Source organism: Tamandua tetradactyla, chromosome 4 (assembly GCF_023851605.1).
Source record: "Tamandua tetradactyla isolate mTamTet1 chromosome 4, mTamTet1.pri, whole genome shotgun sequence".
Lineage (NCBI taxonomy): Eukaryota > Metazoa > Chordata > Mammalia > Pilosa > Myrmecophagidae > Tamandua > Tamandua tetradactyla.
In genome coordinates, this window is record NC_135330.1 from 82,880,478 (window position 1) to 82,894,110 (window position 13,633).

The 13,633-nt window shown below is 44.4% G+C and overlaps 1 long non-coding RNA gene across 1 annotated transcript; it reads right to left on the minus strand.

Moving 5' to 3' along the window:
* Positions 1–8,377: 8,377 nt before the first annotated feature.
* On the minus strand, positions 8,378–8,666 carry LOC143679097 (uncharacterized). The gene is made up of 2 exons (XR_013173552.1): positions 8,591–8,666; positions 8,378–8,497 (listed from the first exon to the last, which is right to left on the minus strand). It is a non-coding gene; the product is annotated as an uncharacterized LOC143679097 (long non-coding RNA).
* Between the last annotated feature and the right edge of the window lie 4,967 nt (positions 8,667–13,633).

Here is a 13,633-nt window from a genome sequence, read left to right on the forward strand (position 1 = left end):
GCCTCATGTGTGGTCCCCATGTGTTTGGTTAAGTAAGTATTGGCCTGATGGTTACTGTGAGGACATTTTGTGAACTTAAATCATCAGCTTATTGCATCTACAGCTGATTACATCCACAGTCAACTGAAGAGATGGTCTTCAACAATGACAGGTGTCTCATCCCATCAGTTGAAGGTTTTAAAAGGAAAAGTGATGACTTCAGGAGTTAGAAGAAAGAATTTCCATCTCCAGCTAGTGAGCTACTCCTGAAAAATTCACCAAGGACCTTCACCAGAGTTCCTGGCTTGCAGCCTGCCCTTAAAAAATTGAAATTGTGCATAGCCACGTTTGCATGAGACAATTCATATAAAAATCTCATAATATTTACAGACATCTCCTGTTGGTTCTGTTTCTGTAGAGAACCCTAATACAGCCTCAAAACTGTAAGCTAATAAACTCCAATTGTTTAAGCAGACCCATCGTATGGTATTTGCTTCAGCAGCCAAGGAAACTAAAACACCCATGGTGAAGACAGCTGAGGTTAGACACACCTGAGGGAAGATGAGTCAGAGCCCTGTTCAGACTCCCCCAGCAACCCCTCCTGGGTCTGCCTCACTGACATCTGCACCTCTGGTCTCCAGCAAGGCCTTGGAGGAGACCAGAAAAATCTAAGGAAAACAAAGGGAAAAAATCTAAGGAAAGCAAAAGGAATGCTTAGCAGGAGGTGACTTTGCTAGCTCAGAAGCCCTCTCACATCACCCACCCCACATCTCTTAATCCCTTCACCCACCAAACCCTGGAGATTGACTTACTTTTTCCACCTACCTGAAAGGTTCTCTCCTCCAGAGCTGCACCTGACTGCCTCATTCAAATTGGCCTTTTCAAAGAGAGGCTTTCCCCTCCACACCCTCTCTACCCATCCCCCTGCTCTATTTCCTTCATAACATTCACCCCGTCCAAAAGTACGTTTGTTCATTTACATGTGTATATGTAAACATATCATTTCCCTCTGCAGATTAAGTCCCAGAAAGGCAGGGACCTTATGAGTCTTGTTTGCAACTGTTCTCCAGTAACAGGCATATGGCAGGGGTTCAGTAAATATTTACTGAATGAGAGAATGAGCCCTGAGGTGATTTCTGACATGTAGACATCCTTTCATATCTCTGTGATATCTCTCTTTTATGGATTGTACTCTAATAATGGTATTTGTAAACTGACTTCATCCTTTCATTTTGATCCCATGTTCTTACCCTTTCTTCCCTCTAGGGTAGAAGAAAGCTCTGGTTTAAATAAAGAAAACCCAAAATTGATTATCTTAAAGAAGGTTGGGCTGGCGATGTGATGACAGTGAGAGAGAGAGAGATTTTCTACTCTCCTCAATCCCAAAGGTCAACACAGGTGCTATTTGTTCAACGACTTCTTTCTGAGGACAGAATGAGCTGAGTTATGCTTGAATAACACAGCTGGCATTTGGGAGACAGCATCTCCATTTGGGCCAGGCTTACATCTGGTCTGTACTGAACAGTCTCATTCTAGGACTATGTGCTGTAAATGGGAGGCAAAAGAACTATAGAGGTGGGTCATTTGTTCCCTGACTTCTACACTCCCCCATTTTGAGAACCTCAAAAAATCTAGAATAACAATAGCTAATGCTTACTGAATGCTGTCTCAATATTAGGCAGTATGCTAAGGACCATTTATAGGTTATTTAATCTTCACATCTACCCTATCAATAGTCATTATGCCCATTTCAAGATGAGAAAATTTAGAGAGAACAGATGATCTGCCCAGTCACACAGCTAGTAAAGTTTGAATGTAGATCAGCTTGAGTCTGAAGTCTGAATTCTCAAATCATGTTTCTTTCTGCTCCTCCACATTCAGCCATGCTACCACTCATGGCTGTTTTTGCAAACTCAGATCAATGTACCCAGACCTTAGGGTTTAGGATTGAGCCAAACTATCCGAGTTGCTCCCTAATAGTTTTTTTACAAACAGGAATCAAACTTCCAATCAGAGTCTCCAGAAGTATGCACCAGCCTAAGTCTTTTCCATGGAAACCTCACTCAAATTCCACCAATCTACTCCCAAATGTAGTAGATTAAATTATTAATCCAATTCTTCTCTTCCCTGTAGAGGTGTTGAACCTCCATACCTTGCCATGGGTGCCTGGTAGACAGAGTGTACTTTCCAACCTCTTGAATTTGGGTTTCACTGTTTGACAGTTTTGGCCAAGGGGAGGTTACAATCTAACATAAGGAGAGGCTTGAACACGCCTGTGAAGTTGAACTTGTGCTCTTTCCCTCCTGCCTTTTTTGAGGAGAACATGGCTTGCACGTCCAATGCTCCAAAGGAGACTCGAGACACATGGATCAGAGCTGGACCCTGCACAGACTCGGAAGCCAACTTCACCCTTCAGCTGAGCAGAGCCTGGGTCAAGTCAAACCACAAACACGTGAGCAAGAAATAAATGTTTGTGACTGAAATCCACTAAACTTTTGAGGTTGTTTTTATGCGTATAATTTCAGCAATAGTTGACTAAGACACTAGGAAATAAACAGATGTGAGGTACAAACGGGATCTATCTTCCTAGAGAACTGGACAATCTCAGAATCACAATGAGTTAGGGTCTTTCAGCAGGACACATTTGCATCCATGTCAGCCTCCATTATTTTCTCTTCCTCTTCCTTTCATCTCTTCTGCCACCTGATAGGATCCTGAGGAAGGGAATCAAACTGTTTACAGAGCAAGCATTCTTTTGTGAACATCCCGTAAGAGGAGGATTCTCTCATCATATTTCTGCCAGTCCTTAATAAGGCTTTAAAAGAAGTCTTAGGTAAAGACTTTAAAATATAAATTTTAGAAATAATTCCATTCCATAATCCTCTCCGGGAATACTTTCTCTTCTTCCCCAGTCAACATGAAGCAAGTGTTCATGCCAATTTCCTCCCTCTGATTAAGGCACTGGCTGCTCAGTTCACACACTGGGCAGAGGGGATGGAGAGAGACTGTGGACAAATGATGAATAGCACCTGCTCTGGGCCAGGCTGAATTAGAAACAGTTATCTCATCCCAGTTAAGGGAGAAGACTGAGAGATCTCATAAATTGCTCAGGATGACACAGTGGATAAGTAGAGAAGATTTCAAATCCCAGCTCAAGTCTCAACATCCAATGGTCAGGCTATTTCTTCTTGGAAAGAAACCTGGTTTAGGAATGGGGTATGATAAGTCACAAGATTGCTCAGTTATCTTGTGCTATGTTGTTTCTCTATATAGCCAAGAGGAACAGAGGCCAGAAAACTATTCCCCAAAGGCCAAATCTGGCCTGACTCCTGCTTCTATAAATAAGTACCATGAGGACACAGCCACATCTATTCATTCACACATTCTCCAGGGCTGCTTCTGTATGACAACAGCAGAGGTGAGTAGTTGTAACAGAGGCCATATGGCCTACAAAGGCTAGAATAGTGTTCTCGTTTGCTAACTGCAGGAATGCAACACACCAGAGACGGATTGGCTTTCAATAAAAGGGGATTTATTTTGTTAGTTCTTCAGAGGAAAGGCAGCTTTCATCTCAGGTTCTTGCTTACATGGGAAGGCACAGGATGGTCTCTGCTGGCCTTCTCTCCAGGCCTCTGGGTTCCAACAACTTTCCCTGGGGTGATTCCTTTCTGCATCTCCAAAGGCCTGGTCTGAGCTGTGAGTGCTGAGATGAGGAATGCCGAGCTGCTTGGGCTGTAATACATTGAGTCTCTCATTTAAGCACCAGCCAATTAAGTCAAACATCATTCATTGCAACAGGCACGCCTCCTAGCCGACTGCAGATGTAATCAGCAACAGATGAGGTTCACATGCCATTGGCTCATGTCCAAAGCAATATAACTAGGCACCTTCACCTGTCCAAGTTGACGCTTGAACCCAACCACCACAAGCACTTTTTCTAAAAGAAAACAAATGAAATATAAAGAGACGAGACTGAAACCAGCAAATCCAGTGATGTCACGCCAGCTCTTCACAAAGCTTCAACTGAAGAAAAGCTGTGAGAAAGACAGCCTCCCTCAACCAGAGACTCCTTTAAATGTGTTTTTTCTGCGCCTTGCCTTAAAAACATTTTGGCATCACCCAAGGATCAAAAGGGAATAAAACTGAGAAGAGAGAAGGTTGAATGTAGCTTTCGCTTCACAGACAAGTACCTGGAATGAGCCCTTGCCCAACTCCCCACATACATTCACAGCCTGGGGTTAAAGTTCTGTTCAACAGAGGCAGTCACAATATAAGGAATGTCATGTGAATTTAACCAACACAGCACAGGTTGAAAATATTACATTCTTTCAGGACTTACCTGTGTCACCCACTTTCCCAGTCCACAAAGTTTCCTGTCCACTCACCCAAACTGCCTCACAGCCTGAGCAAAGCTCTCTGTGCCATCTTCTCCCATTCCTAGAGAACTGAGGCAGTGTGCTGCCCAGCCTCAAGTCTCCCCTTTGCCCCCAGGTTAAAAAGCACTCTTCTCCCAGGCTCTGCCCCACCAGGCTGGCTTTAAAGAATTCCTGTCTCTGCATAGGACCCCTCTGCCTCTTCCCAGCTCAGTAACCAGGTTCTGCTTCTGTCTCTGAACCCCATTTTCTCTTTAATAATAAACCCATCAACGCCTCCTCTCCTACTCTCTATACCACCTCCTCCCAGCATTTACTCTAGCAGGGGACCCCCTCATTATCAGCAGATTAATGGCTTTATTCAGATAAAAGGTTAATATGGCCTCAATAGCTCCCTTAGGCCTGACTAAACGGCCAGAGTGCTATAATTTCCATACTCTTTGGGTGCCCTTCTTTCATATTTTTTTTTCTTTTTCATTAAGAAATTTGAAAAACAGTGACTAAGATAAGGCTCAGGTACTCTCAGTGGATTTTAAGCACCCATATTTTCCCTCTATCTCCCAATCATGACATGGCTGGTTAGACAGGGAAGGAGGGAGGGGGACATGACTCTACACATAACTAAAGTTCCTCTTGGCGCACACTCACATCCAACTCCCACACACCTAGCCCTCACTTGCCTGAAAAGAACCAACGAAAAGTGCAATGTATCAATCCCTTATTAGCACAGCCAGAGGTGGAGGGGCCCCTCCGAGTCCTTATAATGGAAGGAAGCCGACCTCAAACTGTTTCTCCTCCTCTGTAGGACACCTGCGCTCATCTTCCAGGGTGCGTCTTCGCTGTGCATTAGAGCTGTAAGCTGTACACACTGCCTAGTCCTCGAGCTCCTTCCTGTGGCTGGGTCAAGTGCCCTCACAGCATCAGCCCCTGGTCTGGTACTGACTTCTCTGAGAATTCCTGGGCTCTGCAGCATCCAACAGAATTTCCTGCTCTCCAGCATCGATCTTGTTAAACTGGCGGTACACACTAGCAAGTCCTTGAATTCTTTCCTGAGACTGAGTCAAGAACACTCATGGCACCAGCCCTTGGATGAGGTCTCGATTTCTCCGAGAACTCCCAGGGCTGTCCCGCTTCAGTGAGTCATAAAGAGTGGCCAGTGCCCTCTTGCTCAGCCAGCACGACAAGCAAACTCACTGCCCTCCTGCTCTCCATGTGGGACATGACTCCCAGGAGTGTGGACCTTCCTGGCAATGTGGGACAGAAATCCTAGAATGAGCTGGGACTCGGCATCAAGGGATTGAGAAAATCTTCTCAACCCAAAGGGCGAAGAGAGAAATGAGACAAAATAAAATGTCAGTGGCCTAGAGATTCCAAACAAAGTCAAGAGGTTATCCTGGAGGTTATTCTTACACATTGTATAGATACCACCCTTTTAGTTAAGGTGTAATGGAGAGGCTGGAGGGAACTGCCTGAAAATGCAGAGCTGTGTTCCAGTGGCCATGTGTCTTGAAGATGATTGTATAATGATATAGTTTTCTCTATGTGACTGTGTGATTGCAAAAACCTTGTGTCTGGTGCTCCTTCTATCTACGGTAAGGACAGATGAGTAAAACATTAAAAATAAATAAATAAATAATGGGGAAACAAATATTAAAATAAATTTAGTAGATTGAAATGCTAGTGATCAATGAAAGGGAGTGGTAAGAGGTATAGGAAAAAATATGGGAAACAACAGCTTAAATATATTGGGTAGATGGAAATACTAGCAGTCAGTGAGAGGAGGCTAAAGGGTATGGTATGTATGAGGAACTACTAGCATCAATGAAATGGAGGTGTTAGAGGTATGATACGTATGAATTTTTTTCTTTTCTCTTTTTATTTCTTTTTCTGAATTGATGCAAATGTTCTAAGAAATGATCATCAAGGTGATGAACATCCAACTATGTGATGATATTGTGAACTATTGATTATATACCAAGAATGGAATGAGCATATGGTAAGAATGTTTGTGTTTCTATGTTATGTTTTTAAAAAAACAAAAATTAAAAAGAGTGGCCAACATTCATTAAGGATCCTGTGTGGGAGAGACCCCTGGTTCCAGTAGGCCCTCCATTGTACTTGACTTCATCCCCTGGCTGACCTCTTCCACATCTAATCTCATTAGCAGTTTAAGTACTAAAGCCAATACCCTAGGTTCCAGCTCTGTGAGTTTTACCATCTCACCCAGCTGGGTTCTGCTTGGGGTTGGTTAATGAATTCATTGGTTATTGGTTGGAGGACTTTTGTTTTTACCAACAAATTTTCAGAAAACTGGAGAGTCTTCTTCCAGGGTTCTCACCTGAACATTTTCACAGGACAGGAAAGAGGAAATATAACATATTGTCTAAGAAAACAAAACCAAGGGGCTGGCTTTCAAGGGCATGAGGAAGTCAGCACACAGGGAGCCCAGGAGCCCCATCCACCTTCCCACAGAGTAGCAGACAGACTTTACCAACACAAGTCAGGACAGGGGTGGCTGATCCCCACATTCCACAGCTATGCGGATTGTGCCCAGATGTATCCTCTCCCTCTCCCTGCCAAGCCCAGGCAGCAGACCAAACTGTGGGGATGCTTTTCGCCCAGCAGACCCCTTTCCCATGCTTAATCCTGTTTCTCTCAGCAATTTGATACCCTTTGTTTTCCCGAGCATGTCCCAACTTCTTATGGTCTGGACTGTACAGAAATTAAAAGGCCCTTTAATTCCACCAGCTCTGATATTTCTGCAGATACACAAGCATACACAGGGACATGCCTGCCTGCACTCACACAGCGGAGATTTACTGTTCTCAAAATGTTTCCTCTTTTACAGATTTATACTTGGAAATGTGAGAGATGTCATTCCTGGTATGGACCTGGAGAGGGTTAATGTGGAGAGAGAGAAAGACCTGCATATTCAGGCAACCCTCCCAGGCTCCAGGCTTCAGCAGGTTTGGGGGAGCTAATGGAAGGGGGAGGAGAAAATGTCAATCACAAAGACTGAAGTACTAGAAATGCCACTCCTCCTTGAAGAGAGCCATAGAGCCATTGCTGGGATTCAGATGCTTCAAGAGGCTTTTCAACAACGACATCCAGTCCATGCGCAGATGGATTAGCAGCTAGGTAGGCAAGCTCACCTGTCCAGAAGTAGAAGCTGCAGTGCAGTGAATCTCAAGGTAGAGATGATGGCTTGTTAAGTCATCTGGGGAACATGCACAAGCCACACATATCAGCCCTCAGAGTCTAGGGGGTATGCTGGGGTCTCTAGGGTCAGCTTACATAGTTTAACATGTTCCCAGTGAGTCCATTAAGTCATCACTGTGGAGTCTTCAATACAGATTTTAACTCCATATCTGTGCTGACACACACACAGGCAATTAAAGGGTGTGAGCTGCCTCCACAGTGTGCAACACCAGGTTCATATTGAACTCCAGCTGCCCAGGCAAGGAAATCATGAGGAAGGGAGCTCAGAGACCTCCGCAGACATCTGGGATGGGTTGACATACCTGAAAGAGCACTGACTCTTCTTACTAATTATAATTTCCTCTAAAGTTGTCAAAGAAGCTAATGCAATATTGAGTAGCCTCTCTAAGAGATTAGCGTATGACCAAGAAATCAGTGCAGTTCTGCTGCCTTCTGCCCTCATTAGACCACCCTTGAAGAGAAGCTGTTCTGGGCATCGCTCTGTCAGAGGGATGGTGGCCAACTGGAACTCACCCAGAAAAGAGCAGTAAGCCCACTGCAGGTACTGGAAGGCTGTCACATAAGCCAAAGGGAGAAGGGATTACTGATAGGGAAAGCAGAAGTCTAAGAAGAGCAGTACAGAGTTCAGGGCTCTGAAGAGCTAAATAAGGAAGAGAAGAGTGTTCTTGTAGGACAAAAGGGAAAAGTTGAGGAAGGAAAAGGCATTACGATAAGCATTTATAAATACCATCATTTAGGTCTCACCAAAATCCCGTGATGTCAGTGCTACCATACCCATTTTACAGACAGAAGAATTGGGACTAAAGAAAAGTTCAATAATTTATCCAAGGTGGCCAATTTCCAAAGGATGAGAATGGGGTTCCAGTCTGCATCCAAGTTATCCCTTGCCTTGCTCTTTCTATTACTCCATAAAGGAAAACTGGCCTCTGGAAATGAAAGAGGAAAGAAGATAGTGACTCAGTATGGAAAAGAGCTGTAGTGGATGCTTTCGGTCCTTCACTCCATCCCTCACCCCACACCATTTCCTGGTGGTGCATCCATCTCCCTAGCTGCTGATCATGTTGATGAACTCCATCTGTCCCTTTCTCAGGAGAGTTGTCCCCTGCCCCACCCCAAACTCCCCATATAGCAGATCTTAACAGATGACTGATTGCACAGACAATCAAAGGCTGGACCCCTTGCCTCACAATGAGATCAGTGATGTGGTTCACTTTGTGATCCAGAGCTCCCCATGGGATAAGACTGCAGCTAGTGTCCAGTGGAGACCACATTATTGCATACAAATTTTCCCTGCCATATCCATTCTCCTGAGTATACTTCCCCATTTGCAGAAAAATCCCCATCTCAGGTCCTGCTTTCAGGGAAACTCTAAGGTGCCTTATAATGTTAATTTCTTAGATTCCATGATTCATGGCATCCAACAGGTGTTATTTGCAATGAAGGATGAAAAAGAGATGGATGATATGGAAGGAAGGATGAGAAGGGGAACTCAGGGTCCTGTGCTGAATTTGCACTACAGAGATGCAACTCTAAAGACTCCACTGAGAACAGTGTGACTGAGAGGGCTGCCTCCTTTGGTCTAGCACTCAGGGCTTGGGGTGATTTTTGGTTATGGCACAATTTATCTCCATCTATTAGCATTCAGAGAAAGTTCCAACCCAGGGGTCAATAAGAAGGGAGGAAATACAGGGAGAAGGAAAACCATAAAGGAGAACCATTCCTGTGAACATAGGTATCAAAAAAGCAGTACCTGTGTCAAACATTAAGGACACCCAAATCAATAGGCCAAGCCCTTGATCTTGAGGCTTGCTCTTGTAAAGCTTAAGTATGTAACAGAGAAGCTTAGCCTACCTATAGGTAGGCCTAAGAGTTACTTCTGGAGGACCTCGTTTGTTGCTCAGATGTATTCTCTCTCTCTCCCTCTCTAAGCCCAACTCTGCAAGTGAAACCATTGCCCTCCCCCACTACATGGGACATGACAGCCAGGGATGAAAGTCTCCCTGGGGTCAAGGGAGATGACTCCCAGGGATGAGCATGGCCCTGGTACCATGGGATCAACAATTCCATCCTGACCAAAGGGGGGAAAAGAAGTGTAACAAATAAGGCATCAGTGGTTGAGAGAGTTCAAATAGAGTCAAGAGGCTACTCTGGAGGTCACTCTTACACAAGCTCCAGTTAGATGTTTCTACCTATCATAGCTTGCCAACCTCCAACCTAAACCATTCCAGACAATCCTGAAGAACATCTTGGACATTATATAAGATTCTACAAAGGTTCTAAGCACTAGGGTAACTTTCCAGCAACCTACAACCTCCATTTGGGTCCATGGACCAGGTAAGTCCTGAAATACAGATGGGCCAGCCCTTCCAGAACAAGAACAATTAGTTCCATCTCCCTCCCCTATATTATCAACAGTCCCTTCCAACAAGAAAAAGTCATAAAGGGCATAGCCCAAATACCCCTAAAGAGTGGTAGAAAGATTAAAGGAGATGGTGGTGTTATACAGAAAAGATAGGGGAAGGCAGAGGTTAATAAATGAGTATGATTGCTGAATCTCATTATATTGATATTTCCTTTAGTCTCCAGTATCTTACAGCAGCTAGAAGTAAGAACCTAAAATTGTGGAATCATAACCCATACCAAACTCTGAAGTCTGTTCTACAATTGTTGTGATGTGCTTTGAAATGTATTGCTTTTTTGTATGTTATTTTTCACACAAAAAAAGAAAAAAATCAATTGTGATGATAAATGCACAGCTTTATGATAAAAAAAAAGAGAGATTAAAAAAAAAGAAAGAAACCGTGCATTCTTCCCTTTCTTCCTCTCACACAGAGATCAACAGAAATTGCTACTAAGTAAAACTCTAGGTACATGGTGGTCCGGAGTGTGAATGTGTAATGGGGCTGTATGGGTAATGGGGTAGATGTAGAGATGCATCTCTCAAACACCCCGTCATCAACGAAGGACTTGTTGCTCCAGCTGCTGGGAGTACTAGCGACAGCCTTTGATTAATAGCCTTCAGGAACTGCCTCAATTGCAGAGAACCTCCATGCTCAAAGTCGTACCCTTGACACATGGCTGACATCCAATGACTGATTCACTCAGGATCCGAATCAGCTTGGGACAGGCCTTGTGGTAGGCAGACTACTAAGATGGTCCCCAGTGATCCCTACCTCCTGGTATTCATGCCCATAGATAATCCTCTCTCCTTGAGTGTGGGTTGGAGGTAATGACGTGCCTCTAGTGAAGACAATATGGCCAAAGTGGGAGGGTGTCACGTCCCTGACAAAAGCCTGTGACTTCCATCTTGCTAACTCCCTCTCTTTCTGGCACTCCTTCTTATTCTGCTGCTTGCCCTGTTTTCAGATGCTCTGTGAAGATGTCCTCAGGACAAGAAACAGAAGGAGGTCTCCTGCCAACAGCCCATGAGGCACTGAATTCTTCTAAACAACCACATGAGTCAGCTGGGAAGCAGATCCTCCCCAGGCCAGTGTGCAGATGAGACAAGAGCCCCAGTTGACGCATGGTTGTAGCTTTGAAGCAAAGAACCCAAATAACCTATGCCCAGCTTCCTGACCCACATGTGAAATAAGTTTTAGGATAACTGTTACTCAGCATTAGATAACTAGTTCAATCCCAAAGAGCCATTCTAGCTCCAGATCAGCTTAGGCTTTGTTGGGCCTTCCTTATAGTGGGACATCTCCCTCCAGCCAAATATGCTACCTCATCCTCCTTCCATGGGTGTGGTTGATGGTGGTTTATTAAGGCATGCCATTGATCCCAAAGCACTCCTCAATAAACATCCGATAAGCTAAACTCCATCTTTGACTCTACTTCCTGGAAAACCCAACCTGTGACAGAACTCATCCAATAAATATTTTATTGAATAACTATGGCTTATAAATGCAATTCTCATTTCATGATAGTATCTCTAAAAGGACACATTCAATTCAACAAACATTTATCAATTGCCACAGTCAGCAAGGGAGACAGATGTGGTCACTGCCATCCCTAGTCGGGAAGATGTTCATCAGAGAAGCAATTAGGAAATACAAGCACAAGCTTCAAATTCCCCGGGGAGAAGGAGCCAGAGTTAGCATTGTCTTGTTTCTAATCCCCCTTCTTTTCCCTCCTACAACAAAGGAGTTAGAAGGGCACCCATTTTCTACTGCACTCCTGAGACTCATCTCGTTGGTGTAGACCTGGGATACCTCTCAGGACAAGGATTTACTCCTGACCCAGAATAAGCTTGGTTTGGAGATCCCTCCAGAATATAAGTGAACACCTTAGGAGTGAGGAATCTCCAGGCCAGTGACTGGGCCCTGGGGACAGCATGTCATTCCCCAGAAGGAAAATAAGAGAGAAGAATGTTGAAGAATGTCCTATCCAAAATACCAGGACGAATCTTCTATCATGATCCTAATAAAAATCATTACCATTTGAGGAGCTGTGTTATACTCACCATTTTCTGCATAGTACTTAACCTTACATGAATTGCATGGTTTGTGTGTTTTTTTACGGTATACATACTCTTAGAATGTAAGCTTCCTAAAGACAAGGAATTTTGTCCATTGCTCTGTTGCCAGCGCCTAGGGTTTTCCTAGCCCATAGTAGGAGTTCCAGGAGTATTACATGAATGAATGAATGAGTGTGTGAATGAATGGATGAACAAGTGAACTGCTTTGGTGACAATCTTCAGATCCTTGGATCCTGTTCCACTTTAATAAAAGCTCTAGAGGGATGGGGAAAAGGGTGTCCCACATACAAGTGTCCTGCCTGGAAGAGGCAAGGAGATGCTTTAATACTCGGAGGTTACATTCCTCTCAACAAACCTATGAGGTGGTACCACTATCTCCATTTTACAGATGAGGAAACCGATAAAGAAAAGATAAACTTTCCAAAAGTCAAACAGCTAGAAAGTCACTAACCTAGCATTTGAACTCAGACCTCGGCAGCTCAAAAGCCTTAGCTCTTTTTCATTGCTCTACCCGACAGACATTGGTATTTACAGAGACACACCAACAGTATAATCCATTTATTTGAACAAATTGTACTGACTACTCAAGGTGGATCAGATCTGAGGAGCAGGGGCCAAATTGCCTCCACTCACCACTGACCCCCACAGCTGCTGCTATGCCTGTCACAAGCTCAGTGCTCTATAAATATTTGTTGAATGAAAGAAATAAACTGTGCCAGGTGCTCAGGCTACATAAAATTGTCACAGCCCCTATCCTCATAGTTTTTAGGGTAGGGTGGGGCCACAGTCATATGGAAATGTGCCAGAGAGGATGGTCAAAATGATAAGATGTTATTGAGCATGTGCTATTACCAGGGCTCTTCTAAGTGCTTTTCATGGGTTGAGTTATATAATCCTCCCTACAACTCTGTAAGGTAGATATTACTAGTATCTTCATTTACAAATGAATAAACTGAGGCCCAGAGAGGTTAAGGAACTTACTAAAGATCACAAAGCTCATCAGTGGCAGAGTCAGGATTTGAACCCAAGCAGTCTGGCTCCAGAGCCAGTGCTCCAATGGCTGAACACTGTGCTGCCTCTCTATGGTAGGTCATGATGATCACGACAGGAGTGCCCAAGGGCCAAAAACCGCGAACCACATTTGAAAGCGTTAACTGGGTGCGGAGTGCACTGATCCTGTTTGAAGTATGGCATCATTGAATACAGACTTCACATGGCCACAGCGAGAGCTCCCACAAGCCTTGCTCAGCTGGGCACAGCCACTGGACAGGGGCCAGGGCCTTGTCTCTGCCCTGATCTGATCCAACTGCCCGCTTGCCCTTTTCTGAGGCTTTCCCAACCAAGGGGCAGGCTGCCAGGAACTCATACATCTTGATTCCATCCACAGCCTCCATGTCTGCCCGGAGCCTCTGCATTGAGGAAGACTGGATTATCAATGCTCCAGCAGAGCCAGGCAGGGGCCATCTCTGTCCGAGGAGCAGAGGTCATCACTCAGGGTGGAAAGCCTCTGGAGAGTCCTTTCCCTCCAGCAGCATCTGTGCACAGTTCCACAAGGAAAGGACGCATGCTTAGTTCTTAAGTGTAG